The 21,953-nt window shown below is 24.9% G+C and overlaps 1 protein-coding gene across 4 annotated transcripts in view; it reads right to left on the reverse strand.

The window, feature by feature from the left end:
* The window catches only part of LOC112602471 (cordon-bleu protein-like 1), an 85,574-nt gene that overhangs the window by 36,187 nt on the left and 27,434 nt on the right, over positions 1-21,953 (reverse strand). Inside the window, exon 1 of one of the 4 annotated variants that reach the window (XM_025350553.1) lies at positions 11,134-11,494. The exons of the other annotated variants lie outside the window; for them this stretch is intronic. The gene's annotated coding sequence lies outside the window, so the exon portion shown is untranslated. Of the gene's footprint in view, positions 1-11,133; positions 11,495-21,953 lie in introns of those variants that run through there. 4 annotated transcript variants of the gene reach the window in all.

Genomic DNA, 21,953 nt, shown 5'->3' on the forward strand with positions numbered 1-21,953 from the left:
CTATTTAAAAATATAATGACATTAATCAGATTTGTGTTGACTTCATTATTTTTTCTTTACATTCCTAGTATGAAGAAATATAATATTATATGCAGACTACACTGTATCTATTTATTTTTAAATGCCAACGGTCAATGTTTTTGATACCTTTATTATAGGTATTGGTTATTTTTTTTTTCACAAGCTCAACTGACTATTTCTTTGCCAAGACAATGCGTTAGTAATTACTATTATTGTAAAACGTGATTCCAATGAAGCATAGAAAAACAAAAGGATGACCGTCGTGAAAAAAAAAACGAATACCTTAGAAGCAGAGCTACTTCAGTGGCTCCATCAAACAACCTGTTCTTATCTCATGGATTCCCAGACACTGCTTACGTTGTTTGGCTTATTGCCGGCCTTGACTTAAGAGGGTACAACAATACAATTAATATTATAGTAAAGCTGATCAATTCCACTTACGTTTTTTTTTACAACTTAATAATAACCCTAGTTTAACAACCAATATTAATAAGAAAACAATCTTAACGTAATTTTTTGGGTAGATATTTTATAGTTAAATTGAATTATTATTAATTTATATAATAATGTTCGATGATGTTTTATAAATTTTTAAGTCTAAAATGAATAAATTTATTCAATTAGTATTGATTGATAATAGTTTTGTTATAACATGAAGTTTTAATTTATTAAAAAAACATGATACAATCTAAAATTGTAGTTTGCAACATAAATACTAAACTTAAATAAATCAATCCAAATATAGAGCATCAATTAGGTATAAGTTGTCGTATGTTTAATAATTACGTATGTTTCATTATCTTATGAATATTGTAGGTTTACCTCAAGGTTATTAAATTATCAATTACATAATATACTAGGTACTACTTATAACATTAGCATTACTAATTTTACTAAATTTTCATAATTCGATCATATAGAAATACTAGTTTGATTGTAATTCTACATTATTTATTTTAAAATGCAAAAAAAAGCAAATGCAGAATCTAAGAAAATATAAAATAAAAATTACAAATAAAAGACTTGTGGATTTTTCATGCATTTTAATATTAAGAAGTAAAATAAATAAATTTCTATAAATTTAATAAGAACAAAATAAATTATTTTTTTGATACTTAATTTAAATTCTAAGGTTATATACTGAATATTATATTAATTATTATTCTATAACAACATTGTTTTTTATGTGTTTTTTTAGTGTATTTTACTAAGGTTAGATTTATTATTATTATTATAAGTACATAATTTATTACAATTTTAGGCATACATGACATAATATGATTATAATATATATCCAATATTTATATTGAAATATATTTAATTACAGTATACAGTATAGGAATATATAATACATTTTTAATATTAAGATATTGTCTTAAGTCAGAATCGATTATAACATTTTTGGAAATTAAACAAAGTTGCTTATAAGCATTTTAAATAATAATTTTTTCACACTTTGTTTATATTTTTTACAAAGCATCTACCAGATGAATTTTGAACTTATATTCAAATGAAGAAGAACACAAAGTTTATGTTATATTAACGGATAAAGATAATATTGTTGTAAGTAACTAGTTTTTAACTAACTACTTAAGTTATATTTTTGAGGCAAAATAATTAGAATTTCTCGGTCATTAATTTTATTATAGTCACATCGATAAAATTAACATTGTTAAGTATTCGCGTGGATGAATTGTATGATGTTTCCAATGACCTTGTTTAATAGTCTGACTCTAACCTAGTCTTATACTGTACTCAAGTAATCACCAAACATACATACAAACTAACATAATATACATCATAGTAATAATGATTTTAGTCCTTGTTATTTTAAAATTTCATACGAGTACCTACGGCGTTAAGTAATAAAAAGATTCTGTTCGAATTTTTATTAGACGCTTTATAGAATACTCTATATTTGCCTTTTTCAAATTTTTATAATATTTTAACTTCATCTCTTTTGTTAAATCAATATCAATGTTTTTATATTATATGCTCGTCTACAATGAAAACATCTTTATTATTAAACTGACTTGTTTCAGTGATTTTCTAAAAGTTTCGCTTAGTCATCTGGCATATGAAATTTGTCATAATATAAATATATATATATACATTTACTGTTTGAGAAAAAAAACAAAAAAAAAAATTATTTTACTACAGGTTTTTTTGATGATTTTTGGTGTTTCAATATTAATCCTTGAAATATAAATTCTCAAAAAAAAAAAGAAAAAATTAAATTAAAAACTAATAGGTAGGTACTATGATATTTAATAGTAATTTTACGGCTATTAATTTTCTTATAGTATATGTTTATGTATTGTGGACACTAGTGGATAGGCGATAGAGAATTGAAAACTATCCACTACGTAGAGGTGTTCTTTTGAGAAAAATAATTTCAAGGTTAGTTTTTTTTAGAGATTAACCTTAACACTTTATGCTTGTAGATATATTATCTAAATGTCACAATGTCAATTATTACATATTAAAGTGAAAATATAGTTTTCTATTTCATACTTTGTAGTAACGTTTTCGTTATAACATAATGTATTCTTGATACACAAATCGGTATAAAAATGATGGTAAAATATAATGTTTAACAAAATATAACTTATATGCTAGTTACGTAGAACTACTTTTAACGAAATTAAAAAAATATATGTGTTTTAGCCAAAGATTTATTCATTAATAACTAAAATATCAACTATTACAATCATATAAAAGACAAAAAGAGTTCCAAAAGTAATTTTTAATCTTGGACTAATATACAGTCTATAAAGAAGAACTTATTATTTACTCTTACGAAATACTTTTTTGTATAATTATAAATGATTTTCGAGCAACAATTTTCGATCTTTTAATTTCAATAACACAGGTCACACTGTGACAGGCATATAAATTACCATTTTTGATTACGTTAAAATAGTAATGTATTTTATCAGCACATTGAAAAACATTATTTTGTCGTGCATCAAATATCAAATACACATAAATGATATATTACACAATATATACGTTTTAAATATCAATAATTTGTTAATTTTTATTTTTTATGAAATTAATCTAATAACTAACAGGTCAAATCAAATTTTGCATAACATTGATTTTTGTTTGTAATCAGAATAATGTATCAAAAACAAAATTAACTAACAATCCGTTTAACTAATTGTAAAATTTAACGAGTTTGAGGTTATCAGTTCCTATTTTTATTTTTTTAGTAGAATTTTTTAATTTCAACAGTTAAATTTAGTTTGCAGTCTAATAAAAAGTAAATGCAAAATTTGAATACATATTCATAAAACGGGCTGTAAACGCATAACAATAAAAAGTTATACACTTCTATATTCCGCATAGTTGTAACTTGTAATTATTTTTAAGATAATGCCAAGGATTCATCAATGTAGGAAAAATTTATTAATATTATTACCAACCATAGTAACTAATAAAGTATTAATAGAATGTTGTCAGTATTAAAATTTAATAGTAAAATATTAATTTAATTGAATTTGCTTTAGTTCAAATAATATATATATATATAAGTTCAGCCATAATTAATTTTTCAAAATAAATGTTTAGCACTTTAAGTATTTTTAAAGTAAATACATTAAATGGACACATTAAAAAAAAAAAATATGTATAAATTAAACATATTTAATTTAATGTATTTTGATAACGTTAATTCTATATAGAAGGTGAATACTTCATCCAGGCATATTATATTTTATTATTTAAATACAGAATAAGTAATAGTTAACTAATTATTTTAAGACTAAAATCTATACATTTTAATTGGGAATCGACATAGTAATGGAAATAAGCCTGTAAAATACTGGTTTTAGATTCATTCAAACTCAAAGTGAAAATAGTGATATTGCAAATGATAAGAATAGCAAAACTTTCGAAAATCCTGTTGACATTTTAATACTTGGTAGATAAGTCTATTATGGGTTGGATTATAAAATAATATTTATTGCGAATTCACGTACAAAACATTGACATTTATTCAAATAACTATGTTTTGTATGTGTAAGACAATTTTATTTGTTATGAAATTTATTACATGTTTAAATTGTATTATTTAAAAAAAATTAAGTAACTTTATTTTTCTATATTTCTCTCATCTCTTGTAAAATATCTATTAAATATCATTGTTGAGTATCTATATGGGTATTAATAGAAAAAAAAAATTAAAAACAGAATTTTAATTGTTTAATACTCAATATAAATAATATAGCATTTGATATAAAATAAATTTATAAATTGGTTAAAATAGGTATTTCGCCAATATAGGAAGACAATTTAAAAAAAATCCTACAATTAGCACCTATATAATGATCAATATTTAATAAATACCTTCATAGAGATACTTATTATATCCAATACTTTGATGACGATTTACTTCAAATAAACAATAATAAAATATTATATCATAATACCTGTACCTCAATAATTTATAGCAGAATTATTGTGGCTATCATCACATTAGGTGTATAATATAATATGGTTAGTACCACTTTTTTGAGAAATGACTCTTGAATATAATTTATTTAATTAACTACTTTCCAAATAGTTTTGAATTCAAAGTTATATTTTATAATAATTGTATTTAGTATTTCTTGAATATACAGGCTCTTAACTATAGAGTTTAAAAGTCTATATTATATATCATAATTTTATAAACATTTTAAAAAGCTGGTATTGTTCTTATTATTAAATAGATTTGAGGCCCGATTTTGATAAGCACTGATTTTAAAGATGTCAACAAAAATACATTAAAGACTAGTTATATAAAAAAAAATTAATTATGTTCGTGTCATTATTTTCTTCCGTCTCTCAGATGCATAAACATAGACAATGCACATTATTGTAGATTTATAATCCGGATTTGTCCAAAACAAACGGACACTTAAAAAAAAAAAAAATTAATAAGAAAATGCGAACGACCGTTAATGGAGCGCGACTGATGATCGAAAAAAATCTATAAACGGCAGCAGCAATAACGATGGCGGAAGGTCGTCAACACCGTTGTACTACAGGCATCACGCGTGAGTCGCCCTTTCCTGCTACAGTAGCTGCAGGCTGCGTTTTTGTCGATCGGTCAACATTTAAATTTTTTCCCTTTAGTTTTTTTGGCTATTTAGTATTTTTTCAACATTCTGTTTTAATTTTAAGACGACAAAATATGCACGATTTGGATGTCTCAAAATTTTTTTTCTTTTTTTTCTACACTTCACATACACGTCATCGCCTCCTGAAAGTACACCGACCCCACCATGCCATAGTATTCTATACAACAACTACGTGCCTAACTCAAATCAATACACTCAAACTACAAATATTATGCATTTTGAATATTATATTATGTGTTATTATTCGATATGTCATTGAAGATAGAAATAATTATATTATGATGGCAAGATAGTCTCTAGTTCTGAAACTCGTATGTATGTTTTAGCTTATAAGTACAATATATATTATACTTATTTCGATTTTTTTAGAAAATATAAATAGCGCTTCAAAAAAAAGATCGATTCATTGCAAATAAATATTGCAACCTTGTATAAAAATTAAAAAATTGATTTTTTTATGTAAATAATGCGTAATATATACAGTTAATGAATATATCAGACATAAACATAATTTTATGTTTAATTCGTATGCATTTTAAAACTCATGCTCATTATGTACACATTATTTATAAAATATTGAATGCATCTTTTAATATTTATACTTTTTTTTTTTTTTGTACAGAAAATATATTATAATTTACAGAACATAACGTTTATAAAAATATATAATAATATTTTATTTAAAAAAAATAAACATAATTTATTCTTCAACTATTACAACAAGACAATTTTAGAATCTAAGAAGTCTAAATAAAATTAATTAGTGTTATTTAAATCAAATCAATAAAAATGTAGATTATAAAACATGCCAAGTAATATAAGTTATATGTTTCAAATATAACTTAGTTTTTTTTTTTGTTTAATTACGAGTTAATATGCTTATAAAATACACTTTTATAGTAGATAGAATATTTTATTAATCTTGTGATATTTTAAAACTGTGTTACTAAATTACAGTTAAAAGGTTCAATACTAACTATATTAGTGCTACATTGTACAGATATATTGATTACAATTATAAAATACAATATACCAATAGTAGTAACTATTAAGCTTACTTACACATTTAGATAAAAAGGATTCGTTTTTATTAAAATTATAATTAAGAGTAATTGTTCTTACATTACCTATACTTTTACCTACTTTTATAAGTAGTATGTTTTTTAATTTTTATCATATTTTTAGTGACATTTTAGCTAGATGTATACCATGCATTACATTAACGTTTATTGAATCATACCTATTATTAATAGTTTATATAGTATAGTATAATAAAATATTAAATATATTACATACAGTATATATAGTTTACACTCTGTAAATGTAAAATAAATGTAAATTTTGATATTTGTACAACGTATGGAATAAAATTAACTTTTTTTGAAGAATTAGAGTATTTATAGTTACAAATATTATACAGATTTATTGCATAAACTTAGTTATATAAAATATATATCATATTTTGATTAATACCAAACAATACTTCCTGGGACTCATAGAAACATTGACACGAGTGACAGTGTCACATAATGTTCTTTAATTGGTTTTACTGCACTTGATACTAGAATTATTCAGTTATTTAGAAAGTTGCAAGTGCAGAAATCTTTTAGCACGTATAGTTCTTATAATATATATAATTATTTATTAATTAATCATGAGTGAAGCTATTGAATAACTAAACATTAACGTAGTCAACAATTTCCTGATATTTTTTCATATATAAATAAATAAAATTAACTTGTATTTAAAACATACTTAATATTTAGGTAAATATAATTTACGTGTGTATGTGTTTACTTTTGTATTCTGAATAGAATTTACTTAGATCTTACTTTTACTATTTATTTCTAGCTGGGACCACACGGAATTGGTTTATTATTATTCTTCATTGACACACGCGCTTTGGGTACAAGGTGAATGAACACTATTGTTGTCCGATAGTAACACTATACACATACACAGTGTTCATTTAATGGACAAAAAAAACACTGTTTAAAATATTTTGCAGCTGAATACAATAGAAAATTCATCTTCTTCGACCTGTCTTCAAGGCTTCTACTTAAGAATAGACAAAAATTAATTCAAGGTGCACTTTTTTGTTATGTAATATGTAGTTATAAATTTATAATCTCATTTTAATATTCAATTAGGTCATAATACATATTAAAAGCCCAAATAAATTTTACTATAGTAACCGAAAAATGTTGATCAAACTATATTCGGATAATATATTTATTACACGAGAAAAAAAAGAAAATAATTTTAAATAGTATTTTAATAAAATAGTTATAATAATATGGAAATAAGTAAGTATAAATCGAGGTATAAATGATAGAGTAAAATACAATAATGGCTATTATATGAGATGAATACCTAGGATTGGTAGTAACGTTTTACAACAAGAACTAACATACTTTTGAAATACAATATTATTAAAATATTTATCAGGTATTCTAAATATCAATTTATAATTATAATTTTTCCATGTCAAAATATTATTACGAGTATAATTGATCATAAGTGAATGTGCAAAAACAGTATCTATTCATTTTATTTTTGGAAGTTGTTGGGTTTCGAATTACAAGGTAAATGATACGTTTACCTATCCAATTTCGATGATGCTACATAAATTATGGCTATTTTAGTTTTATACGCTTTATAAATGAAAAAAAAAAATGTTTTACATATTTTACGACAGATCTCAATATGTACTAATTGGAAATCGTTGATGTTTTGTAGTTAGAACAATACCTATATAATATTAAAAACTATTAGTTTAAATTTTTAGCCCATTAGTAAAGTAATCATTACAAAGTTTTTTAATAAGAATATAGAAACTACGTATCTTTAAGATAAAAAAAACATGCAGTTTTCTCTTTTACACTATTTATTATTATAAAGTAGGTACTTTAAAGTATTATACTAAATTCGGTTTTAAAACAATAAATTTAAATATATTATGGCGTAAATAATATACACCTTACGTACCTAAGGGCTAAAATAAAAGACAAAAAATAAGTACAGGTGTAGTGTACTAGTGTATTAATTTAAAACTTCAATATATTTTCAATTTTTACATTGATTTAACAATAAAAATAAGTCAAATTGGTATATAGTTAACATTTAACTATTTCATAATATTTTATTATATTTATTCAATTCCATATTCAATTTTTTACATTTGTGTAAAAAGATAAAATACATTCTTTTGTGACATAGAATTTAAATAAAAAAACCTTCAAAATTATGATCTATTATTATGCAACGATGTACTTGCCTAATAATATTTTAAATATATGTAAACTAACTGCCAAAATTTAGTATTTGTCTAACTATATACCTACTAACATCACATCAAACTTCAAATTATCACACGTTGAATATTCACACAAATGTTTATCACCTACTGATTAAACACTCACTTCGAATAACCAATCATAATCATTCTGTTAAACATACCTATAATAATCATATAAGGATAAGATGTATAACATTTTTATAATACTTCGTTATTGAATTTTCCACGTCCAGTTATTTTGTTTCTAATTTGTTTCTACAAAATAGTAAATAACTGAATACTTTTATCATATAATTATGTAAGATAATGTGACGAAAAAAAATTAATTAATAAAAACCAATTGATTTACCTAAAATAGGTACAAATTAATTAAATTACGAGTAACGATATATTAAAATGTTAGTGCTATATAAACATTCAGTTTTAAATCTTAAGATGAATTTTATATGAGTATGAAAATAAACTCTAGTGATTTTTTAGTACTTGATAACTTTACAAAATTTGAAAAAAATTGCATTGTTTTGAACATAATTTTTTTTTTAAATATCTGTCATGAGTTCTTGACTAACGATATAAAACAATGTTTGTAATATTTACTTAAGAAACAAATAATAAAAAAAAAAGGAATATATTTAATATATATATATATATATATATATATAATTACGTTAATCCTCCATATATGGTAACTGATAAGTACTAAAATTTACATTAGTGTTGAAGAATAATTTATAATTTGATTTTGATAATATTACTTATATCATGATCTACGAGTATTTTAAATGAAAACGGGGTGGGTTATTATTTTAGGAATCCGATTATCGGTATATTATTACATATTAGTCATTGTATGGACTACCGATGACGCAATATTGGCTGCTTTCTAGTTTCCACCTATAGGGTATATTCAATATTGTACAAAAATAAGCCAGCTTATGAAAAGTCGAAAATTTGACTAAAATAAGGTGATCTATATATATGTTTGTTATATTATACATTATACTAGTATTGTACTTGTGGGAGGGGGAATGGAAGCGACCCTCAATTTTTTAGTTAATATTAATTTTATAAAATAAAAAAGCTCGTAAAAAAGTAAATATTGAATTTATAAAATAGTAATTAATACTTGTTTAAGAGATAGGCATTTATGTTACTTTTAATAATTAAATTGGTAGACTTGGTACCTTTAACAATACTACCAGATATAAGTAATATATAGGTAGGAGCCTTTATCTTTAAATATCTATTTTAAAATAATAAGAATATGTCAAATGTATAATTAGTGTCCCCTTCACCACAAAACTAAACAAAGTATGATATTGCATAATACAAATACGATTGATAATTTCTTTTATATAATTTAGTAATATTTCAAAACTAATTTATAAAATTGTATTATTTTTTTACGGGTACCATTCATAGTTAGTAAATTTAAAAAAATGACAAAATACGATGTCGTGAATACATAACTATTAATTTTGATAATATAACAGAATTTAAGTACAGGATTGAGTAATAGATTATTGATACATTAATGGTTCATTAAAACTATTTAAAAATTAATAATACTCTCATCTGTTATTTGTATTATATTAAATAGTAGATTTTAGTATGTAACTATAAAAAACTGCTTAAGAGGCGAACGAATATACGTCAAGAGATCGAGACGCTGTTTTTTTTTTTTATAAAATCATATTATTATATTTGTATGATCACTAACCAGGACAAATATAGATCTTCATGTACATTAATAATAAATAAAAATGTTTCGAATGTTTAGTACTAATATTCATCGTTTAACAATAAATTTAAATATTTTTAAATGATACTATTTCAAAAATAAATAGTAGGTAAGTTATTTGTTTCTCTTAATTATTAGTATGATTTATCAAATATAATATTATTAACACGACATAATATATTAATATATAATAGGTATGGGGTATAAGTAGTAAATAACTGAGGAATATAATAATCGAATGTCTAAAATTATAAATTAAATTTTTATAATAATGATTCAATGATTGCAAATTGCAATAATCTTGAATAAATTATTTTAACAAAATAATAACTTGAACATAATTTATACCTATACTCTCTAGTACCAACTTAATCATATTATCGCGCAAGTACTGTAGGTAGCGTATTATACTGGTCTACGTTATTTACACGGTTTTAAAATTTTTATCATTAGGGCATTAGGCATATCACATTTTAAAGGTAAGTGTTTTGTAAATGATTTGTGATTAAAATCAACAAATGGTATATTTAAAGAACGCGTAATAATAAAAAATCCAAGTATAAATTTTAATACTTCATTATTAAAGTACAACAGTCAACAATATATATCGGTACACGGTCAATTTCCGGACAAAATAACAAAACGAGCAACAACATAACGCCAAAAAATACCTTAAATACCTTATATAACTTAACCTATCTATAACCTACATATTATTATTATCTTTTTATTGCTATTCGTAGGCTGTTTACTATATTATCAAATATCAAAACTATCATTTTATACCGAATAGTAAAATGTGCATTGATGTGATATATAAACAATACCACGTCGATGATCGAATAATAATGTGCGGAAAGGAATGGAAATACGGGAGTACGACCGTATTAAAACATTGTTAACATTATATTAAAAAAAAAAAAAGTAAATTATTATTGAGTATTTACCTTCAGCACTTAAAGACTAGATAACACATTCCTCTAATCCGTCACAATGACTATGATAGGTGTATAAAATCCAATTTTGAACGAGGCACTGACGCGCCGCACACACACATACACAGACACGCGCGCACACGAAAGGCCGCGGACCGGTTAAATTAAGATTTTTGATTTTATGCTATACATATTTTGCGAAAAAAATAAATAATTATACGGATTCCTCGACGTGGAAAAAAACCGAAACGACAAAAAAATAACACGAACGAACCGGCTAATAAACTGACGTCGCGCGGACTATTTTAGATTATAATATTATATGACAACACGGAAACTCGCACACCGGCACGGAGCACGCGCACAAGCGGGAGAACGGCGTTCGACTGAAGCCGGTGCACGCCGCGGCAACGTTCCGTGACCGATGGACGGGCGGGCAGGCGGACGGACAGTCGGACGGTCGGCTGTTTTGTAACGAACATTTTCGCCTCTTATTACCTACCTAGGTAGTGCCTACCGCGGTTGTAGCCGATGGTTCTACCGTGCGTGCATCTATTACTACCTTCAATCTACCTGTCTTCAATCCGGACAACAATAAGTAATAACAACAACAACAACAATACGTGTTTTTGTAATGAACGTAGTAGATGGTAGATAATATGATACCATTAGCGTAGTAATAGTAGAAAAAGGTGTAAATAGTACGGTTTGGTAATCTGTGCCAATATTTTACACGTGTTGTCCGGGGCGCTTCGCCTATTATTTATTTTAGAACAATGGTTATACAAGAGCGGATACAAATTATAATATAAATAATAATATTGAAAGTACTATATTATGTGAGATTTATAAATGATTACACTTTTTTATCAGTTATGAAACAAAATAATAAAGTATCATTGACACAAAAATGTGTTCCCCCTTGTATCCGCCCCTGCATACATAAATAATATTATCTATAACGACCTAAGTCGGGCCATCAGATTTTTATATTTTACTAAATGTATAATACCATGTATTATTATTTATTATACTTTGAATTGTTACTGTGACTTATACGATAAAAAGCTTTCTTTCGACAACGAAGAAATCTGGATTTATGTATTCAATAATAATAATAACATGTAATTATTGTTAATGTTTTAGTCATAAAAAAATCACAGTTATTTGTAGACAAATTAATTGTACTTAGATTTTTATTTTTTATTTTTTTAATGGCGAAGGCTACATCACAATGCATAAATTCAGAATTTACATAGTAATTTTGAAAAGAAAAAATTATATGTAATTATACATCATAATATTATTTGTATAATTAGTTGTATTTTTCTTGTCGCGTTCGAAAACAAACATAAACATTATCATTTACATTGTTTTTAACTAACATCAAGTATACATACAAATGACAAATCGGTTTGTATAATTTATTCACCAATTTATTTTATATAGTAATAACTGTATTTTTAAAAGACTTTAATAAGCAAAATAAAACATTCATAGAACTCAAAGGTATTTATAAATAAAATAATTATTATATATCTTATACCATCATATACCATCTATTAAAATGTGTAGGATCAATTATTTTTACTTCAATGGAAAACAATAGATTTAAGTACCCTTGCTAGCCTGTGTAAATAATTATAATATTTTTAAATCATATTTTATTACTATATACTAATTACGTTATTATATCTATCGAATTACAAGCATAGGTATTTATCACGGGGTATAGTGAAAGATGAAATGGTTAAAGTAGGTATAATTTAATAGATATGGGTATTATACTAATATGGAATGTAGTGTAATATACACTGGTATGCAGTTTAGATCCATAAATACACGTCATTATTGCCGAATAACCATTGCGTCATTGCATCTCGGGAATTCGGGTGAAAAAAACCGTTAAAACTTCCTACCCTATGGAACGTGGGTACTGTGTACAAGACAGGTGATGCATTCAGGCAGTTGGATAATAGCGGCGCTTGGAATAATAATAACATAACGAGAGAATGGGCGATGAGTGCACCAGACCAATGACGCCACGATGACGATGACGGCGGTGAACAATTATTTATATTTTATCCGACTATATTATAACATACAGTGTGTTCCATGAAAATTTTCAAATTTAAGCAATAGAAAATTAAAATTTTTCATCTTACCATTTTAAATCAATAAAAAATTTCATGGATCATTCTATATTTTAATATGTACAGAATAATATTATAGTATTAATAACATAATCATTTTATTTTGACATAAGTATAGGTATACAGAGTGATCAAAAATATTATTAATAATCGTTATTATTATAGTTTTTTATTTGGATAACAATTTATATATTATAGTATCATGGGAAGTGGAGAGCACTGTATGTTTACACATAACGTGTTTTCATGAAATATATTTATGTGTCATCATAACAATTTATATAATTACAACTGGTTTACAGGTTATGTATATTTTAGGTACAAACTATAGAGAAGAATTGACGAAAGCTTTTTAAAATATTATCATAGTAGTAGTTACTAGTTAGGTATACATTTATTTAAAAGATGTTAACATTATTTTTATCAAGTGCTTAGGACTTAAGCGTCGCAAATACTGTATAATATTATTACAATCGTCAGTTGTAATATAATATATTACAGCATCGAATACGATGCAAAGGTAACCAAAGTCGTGACTCATATGACATAAATATAATGAGAAATGTAAAAACTCGATTATTATTTACGTTAATTGCATATTGAATGTCATTGATAATCATTTTAATAGCATTTAGTTCCATTAGTTTAGATGTTATATTTATATTTCACAGGACGTTTACAATGAGTTGAGTTTTTTTTTTTATCAATTTTGTATTCAACTTTTGGCTATGGTGAGACATTCGAATGAAGGTAAGACTGAAAATGTCAAACGACGGTTCGATGCTATCGCTATGTTACTATGTAAATAATAATATATAATAAAAGTACTGGAAGTAATTCTGTACTAATTACTACCTAGTAAATGTATAATATTTTATATGATGTTGAAATATGATGTATACATAGGTATACCTGCCCACCGCTAATTTCGATGTCGTGCGGCTACTTAATCAACGGAAATGTAAAAGAAATTAGTCAATAAATAATAAAGATTCGTAAACAATATTTTGAATCACTGACCCAAAAATTGAGTGTACACTGTCGGTCAGTCGCAAAGCAATCGTCGAAAATCGGGCAGTGGCGTGATGAACGTGGAGAAAATAATTAACGGTGGTGTCCGTTTTCTTTCAAGATCGATTTACTGAAAATATCGCGGGTATCTTAGTTATCATCCAGCACTGTAAATATAAAATGAACATAGAGTCGAACATTTTTTTTCTTCGTATAATAATATATTTATAGCAGATTGCAATGATTAACTGAATGGTTAGTCGTTAGTGTGGTAACTGGTTTAATATATGATTTGGGCGAGATTGGATTCTATACTTTCTGGTATATGTAATATACTATGGTATTTACTTATAAACGTAGCAGTATACCCCTAGTTCTTATTAACCGCAAAACTCACTACTCAGCCAAACACAGCTCTCATTTTTTTTTTTTTTTTTTTGAAATCACGATTCACGTTATTAAGGTGGAGTGTGAAGTCGCGTAAAGCCGGATTTCCATTATGCCATATCGTCACTATTGTTTATTGTTCTATTTCTATGTATTATTTATTATGTAAGTATCAAAATATATGTTACAAATTAATTATTAATAATGTATTTAACATTATATGACATATTACGGTTACAAGAATTTCATCATGGTCGAAGGGGATCTTCAGACCTCAGTCCACATTGTATACACAGTCAGTATACTTGCCAATGGGTAACCACTATAATTATCGATGGACAGCCGTCATTAGTTTTCTGTGTTCGTATTTATTCTTTACGTCCGTCACTGACGTTTATTCATCGCGTGTCATTCGAACCTCGATCAAACCGTTTTGCGTGATCGTGCGCATTAATCAAATAATTGTGATGTGTAGTGCAACGAAATTCTAGCGGAACGAGTCCAATACGTATTGTATAATAATCGTAACTTGCGCGATTCTAGACTGTACAGAAGTTAGGTGTACTAAAATTTTAATTTAGATTTGGAGCATACCAATCTACAATTCATTAATTTCTTCATTTAGCCAAACGTATAGCTAAATCATTCGAAAATCACTACCGTAATTACCGTTTCTATTGATATATAATATGTCCAAAGCTTTTCTCTAGGTATGGCATCAAGGCTTAGGTATATGAAAGCTCAAAATTATTAGTATACCCAATTATCTATTTTATATAATAAGCTCATTTATTTTTCTAGTAGACAAATTGTTATTAAAATAAATGATAATGTCTTTTGTTTTCGAACCCATAACAACTAGTGTTTCTCAACGATTAATAATTGGCCTTACTTACTCATAATTATTAAATTTAATGCACACAATCTACATATCTGATATCTTATAGACACCTATGCACTAAACAATATTTTTTTTCAGTTATACAATTATCTACACTAAATCGCACAACATAAAAGTATTAACAATTAATTTATAAAATCATTTAAATATTTTATCATCTTGGTTCAATAATTGGAAAATATCAATACATTTTTCACATAGTGTTCCATCACAGTATTTCATCCTCACACAATTAAAATAATATATCAATCATTTAGAAGTCGATCATCAAGTATTTGGGTGTAACGTTGAATATAAGATTAATATAATTAATTAACGGAAAGGCTAAATTACAGAAAAATATTCCTTAATTTTATTATACATAGCAAGTTCTTAACCCACTGATTGTCTAATTAGCAAAAAATGTACAAGAACTTACTTAAAAGAATTGAACATATTTAAAAATAAACCTTAAGAATAATATCAATTATGCTCTAGGGTATGTAATAAACCTAAACATATACTAAGACTTTGAAATTTCAAAATTTAAAGACCATATTAAAAATTGGCTGAAAGAGTCCATTTACAACTTAAAAGTTAACTGTTTAATTCATTAAAATCTTAACATAGGATCATAATACAGTGGTAGGTCTCAATAATTCAATTATTTAAACTCTAAATTACATGTAAATAATATGTAATATTAAGGTATTTATATCTTATTTATTACTATTAATTATTATTAATTTTATTTATTATATTTAGTAATATGAAACATACATTTAATATATTTTATCGAGGACGGCGTGGCAAGGTAAGAAGTACAGTATATATTATTAGCATTTTCCTTATATGAATAAACAGTTATATATTACAATAATATTCATATACTTCTACGACCGTTATTGGCATTGGTTACAGTTAATAATTTATTGTATTTACAAGTATTATATTATATAGTTTGTGTTATGCCTATAGATAAATTTGAAAACCAATGTTAAACCTTAATAAAATAGTCACTTCATTGGGTACGACTTTTAAAGTAATAAATAATAATAACAATACAATATAAATTGATGAAGTATTGTTTTAAATTATCATCGTTTCATAAGATGTATTTATACACGTATTTTAATAATTTATAACGTCTATACGAACAAACAGTATATGTTTGTAATATCTAAGTTAAACATTGGTAATATAATTAAAATATTTGCGTTTCCTTCGTCTGTTTATTTTATTTTTAGTGAAAACGACTAGCGATTAGGTAAAATAAATTATACAGGGAAGGTAAGCGTATCATATTATAAAATAAAAATAAATACATTCATAATTAGCTTAAGATAGGGTGACATAGTTGAGTGTGTTTAGAAATCACTCTATATTTATATAAAATAGTATTATTACTGGAACCTTAATAGAGAATATCCTATTATATACTCTTTAAATACTCATGTTTAAATAAGCCAAAAAGAGATACCCGCAGACGTTGCAGTAATCACAGTAACATCCATATTGTTTCTTACCACAATAATTAAAAATGTTCTGTAAACTACTTTATTATAATAACGTAATATAGTAGGTAAATATAGGCAATAGGTATATTATTGAACTAGTTTGGAATCTTTATTTTTTTCAGTGATGTCATTATAATTTATAGTTAAAAATTATTTACACTTGCAAACTGCACGTACACGTGTATACTACAGTAAAAAAATATATTTAAAGAATTTTATTACTATTGTAGATATCTATCACAATTTGTAATAGTATTCAGATGTTTTATTGAAAACGTATTCAATTTTGGAAAATACATATTTTTAAGTCAAATAAGATAAAAACACGCGAAGGTTGTGAATTGTAAGAACAACTACTCTAAATTATTATGAATCAATAAATGTCTTGTATTTTTATTTGAAATGGATTTTTTGTTTATAAACTTCGAGCTATAAATCGTTGGTTATATTAAAAACTTAAAAAACTTGACACGTTCAACGGACGTCAAACGGATTACTTATTTCAATCTATAGTCTTACAGCGAGGCTGCGTATCATGATTAACAATTATTGTTAATTAATTTTAAAGAAAATTACTCATAAATCAAAACATAAGATTGAATTTATATCATAAAGTGATATAAGATTGGTTGAAGATGGTTGTACTTTTTTCGCTTGTAGAATAGGAGACGAAAACTACTTACTAGGTTGACTTAAAACGGTAAAATTCCTTTTATACAGTACTGCACATAAGAAAAACGCGTACGCGTTCACACATTGGTACAACCATAAACTACACTACACACGTGGTCATTTGAGTCACTGTCATCATTCTTATTGGACTTTATAAAACTGGTATGATATTATGTGATATAATTTGACAGTGAAGATGAAGTGTCAAGACGTTTGTAGTATAATATATTAAATACACTGTTTATTGTGCATTTATATAACACTTGATATATATAGGTTAAAAAGGGGCTACAATAAATATAAATATTTTACTGAGTGATCTTTTATTGAACAATATTAGTTATTCTCAAATCTATTGACGATTCTGGTCGGAATTTTAATTTTTATGTATTGAAATACTACAAAATATATTTTGCTTTCGAATATGAAATTAAAAATGTATGTTGTCGTTTAAAAAGTAAAAAAATTAAAACGAATTATAAATATTATAAAAATGTTGTTTTATTTTAATTGGAAATTATATTAAAAAAAAAAAAAAAAAATGTTAATATATTTTGAAATTATAAATGTTTTTAATAAAGGAATTACTCTGTATGTAATTATATAGGTATATTATCTTCATATTAAATATTATAATATAAAATAATATTTATTATAAAAATCGGTATTTTATAAGTATATCCGGTATAGGTAATATATTTTTAAACCAGAAATAATTCGCTAATTTTTGTAAAGATTATACTTATAAGTTATAACCTTTTAATATGCCTTATAATATTCTTAAATTAAGTTTTAAGTTACCATAGCCTGGTCCAAAGGTGGCTATGAGAAAATTTGTAATATAAGATAGAACAATTGCCATTAACCTAACCTGGATGGTTGTTATTTGTTCTCTAAGGCTAGGTTAAGATTTTTCTAGTGACTTCGATTATATTATACATATATAATGACCTGCACTTCTGCAATATTATTTTATTATTTTTCAAATTTCTAAAAGTGTATTTTTATTAATTTTGTAATTTTTGATTCATTAAAAAAGTGTTAGAAAATGCGTACACAAAAACACATATTTATAAACTAATTTATAGGTAGCTAAGTGTATTGAGAATTAGAAATCTTGTATGAATACTGAACAGGTAACTTTACAGTAGAAATACAAGAGTATTAAACAAGTAAGTTGTGACAAATTACATTTCATTAATGCTTAAGGTGCGTTCACATCTTTGTTATACCTATGTATTTAATATCCAATAGGTAAATAGAATGTTAAATATTTAAGTTTACGTTATGTACTTTCAAACAATAATTGTTATAGACTTTAGTTATCTTTGGTACTACCTTAAGTATATTTATTTTTTATTTTTTATTTTTAATTTAAGTATAGTTAAAATCTGTACAAGTTTATACATAATAATTCATTTTAATGATATAATTGTAATAACAGAAACAGCAGTTGAGTAGACATTCAGAAATGCTATACTGGATAGTATTTTTTATAACTTAAACAAATCTATATATTATAAATACAATAGGATAGCTTTTAAGTGTTTAAACTCAAATATATACATAAATATAGATTTTATAAATTATTGTACATTTTATTCATTCTATAGTTTGTATGATAACGTTATCATTGAAATTTTAAATAATTGTAATGTTACAAATTAGTTTGATTATAGCTCTCAAAGTAAAGCAAACATTTACTATTCAAAACTTTTCAAGCGATAACAAACGTCATTATAATAAATTTCAATATAAATAACTAATTAATCCCGATGTACAGTATACGCAGCTATATTAATTTTTGATAGTATCAAAATTGTTTTGTTTGTTCTTTAAGTTTACTAAATCAGATTTGGTTGAACGGATGTAAAAGTTCTAAAGCGATCATCGCTTTGTTGATGTTATATGTCTTGTTTATGATTATTCTTTGTAATTAAGTAACTGTTGATTACACGAAAGTTTGAAACTCATGATGAGTAAAGTAGGTATATAACGTATACTGTGTGATTTCCATTAATTATTTATGTTCTAATGTTTTATTAAACGAATTTACAGTGTTATGAATTTCGAATGTAGACCAATTATTTACATTAATAAAAAATTAAAGAACTCGATCTGCTGTATAATAGGTGTCGTGTGTATCTGGTTATTGATTAGACCACTGTAATGCATGTAATAAAATTGAATTCAATGAAGTCATTGCATACGAAAAATGAATCTGAGTGAAGACGGTATGTCAGCATATATTACTTAGTATATTTTATTGTATACATATTATTATTGTTATTAGTAATGTTTTGTATTAATAGTAAAATGGTAGACTTAATTAATTTTTGATGAAAAATTACATTTAATATATTATTATATATAATAACTATTAATAATATTTATTGTTTATATAGACAATACCATTTGAGTCAAAAACAACTTACTGCAGAACGTTGTAAATAGTGGTTCATGGAATAAAAATAAGCAATATTCACATTTAAAATTAATCTTAATATTTTGAAAATGACATAGTGTATTATGGACAAGTAATATTTTTTTTAATTCCGATAGATTTCGTGTATTATATTTTGAAGACTTATGTGTTACTTAATACTTAAATTTTTTACTTATGAATTATTAATTACAAAATAATTGTTATAATTTCACGATATTAATGAATTTTGTAAAAATTTGAAATTTAAACACTAATAATTAAACTACGACTTTTTATTTTTGATACTAGATTTTGAGCGGAACAATGTATGTATTGATTTTACAATGTTATGTGTTTTTTTTCTGTCTGTAATCATCTTTTAAGCCAGTAAAAATGCTTCAGTTTTCAAAAGTGAAGGGTGGTTTTTGGTAGAAAAATAGATCTAGTTGTTACTTTGAAGGGGCAATAGAATTTGTAGTACTTTGTTTAATCGATAAAAACAAAAAAAAAAAAAATAAAAAATAAAAAAAATACTAAGAAAAAACTAGAAATTTTAAGCAAATTAAATTTTTAATAAACTCGGTTTTTTTAAAAATTTAATTTGCGTACTGGAATTTTTTTTGACTCCCTTAATACGTTTGGAAATTAATTACATTAATGTTTTGATTAACTAAAAGTGGTTATTTATTATTATGGTCATATATCATAAAATATTTTGTATGTATTTAACGTTTTAATAATAATTTTAGATCTTTAAACAATACTCTAAGGTACTTATAATTTAATAACGGTTAAAAATTACGAATTATGCATTAAAAATGTATATAAAAAACTAAAAATGGTTATTATAGAGACATTAATTATTTAACTAGTATGTTAACTTGTAAGACTGGTGAAAAATATAACTCACGTGTTCTTTATTTACATTTTATAAAACGTTTTAGAGCTAGTTTCGTGTTTATTTCTGGTTAGTAAATTCAATAATAAATAAATATCATAATAAAATAAATGATTATTCAATTCATGCACAACAACTATTGGTCACGACTAATTTTTACTTTCAATGCAGACGACGCAGTATGTGTATATAATATAATAGTTACGTGAACGTGTGTAAATCATTAACCATAGTCACCAGCAATGACCTTGGAATCCAATGACAGACAAACATGTGACAAAATGCTGATTTTATATAGCACAAGTATATTGACGCCATTTTATTTCATGATATTTTATTGAAATAATACTATAATGAGTAACTATTGTGTACGTAGTACGTACAATGCATGTGCTCGTCGTTAATCAAAGCAACCCGCCACCACCGTCGCTGATTTATAATTTTGGTGTAAGGTGCTACTGTTGGCGTGAACAATATATTGTTATTATTTTAAACGTTGTGTTTTGATGTGATTTGATTTATAGTTTTGACTTTTTACAAATTATAGGCTCTGTAATGGGATTTTGGAATTACGTTATAGGGCATAAGCTGGTAAAATAAATGTCCACAATACGTACTCGTGTAATCGATAATATACACACTACGGTTTAAAATGTTAAATCACGGTAATAGGTACTTATAAAAATATAAGACATTTATTTTTATTTATTTTGTACGCACCCAAAAGTACGAATAAACAATACCTATACAAATAACGATTATGTCGGATTGTAAATCATACACCTACTTTTGTGTACATTTTAAGAAAATTATAATTAAGTATATTTTATTAACTGTTAAGTATATTTATTTTTTTTTATAAATATATTGATTACTGTTTTTATGCTAA

This window comes from Melanaphis sacchari, unplaced genomic scaffold (assembly GCF_002803265.2).
Source record: "Melanaphis sacchari strain LSU unplaced genomic scaffold, SCAv2.0 Contig8_pilon_pilon, whole genome shotgun sequence".
Classification (NCBI taxonomy): domain Eukaryota; kingdom Metazoa; phylum Arthropoda; class Insecta; order Hemiptera; family Aphididae; genus Melanaphis; species Melanaphis sacchari.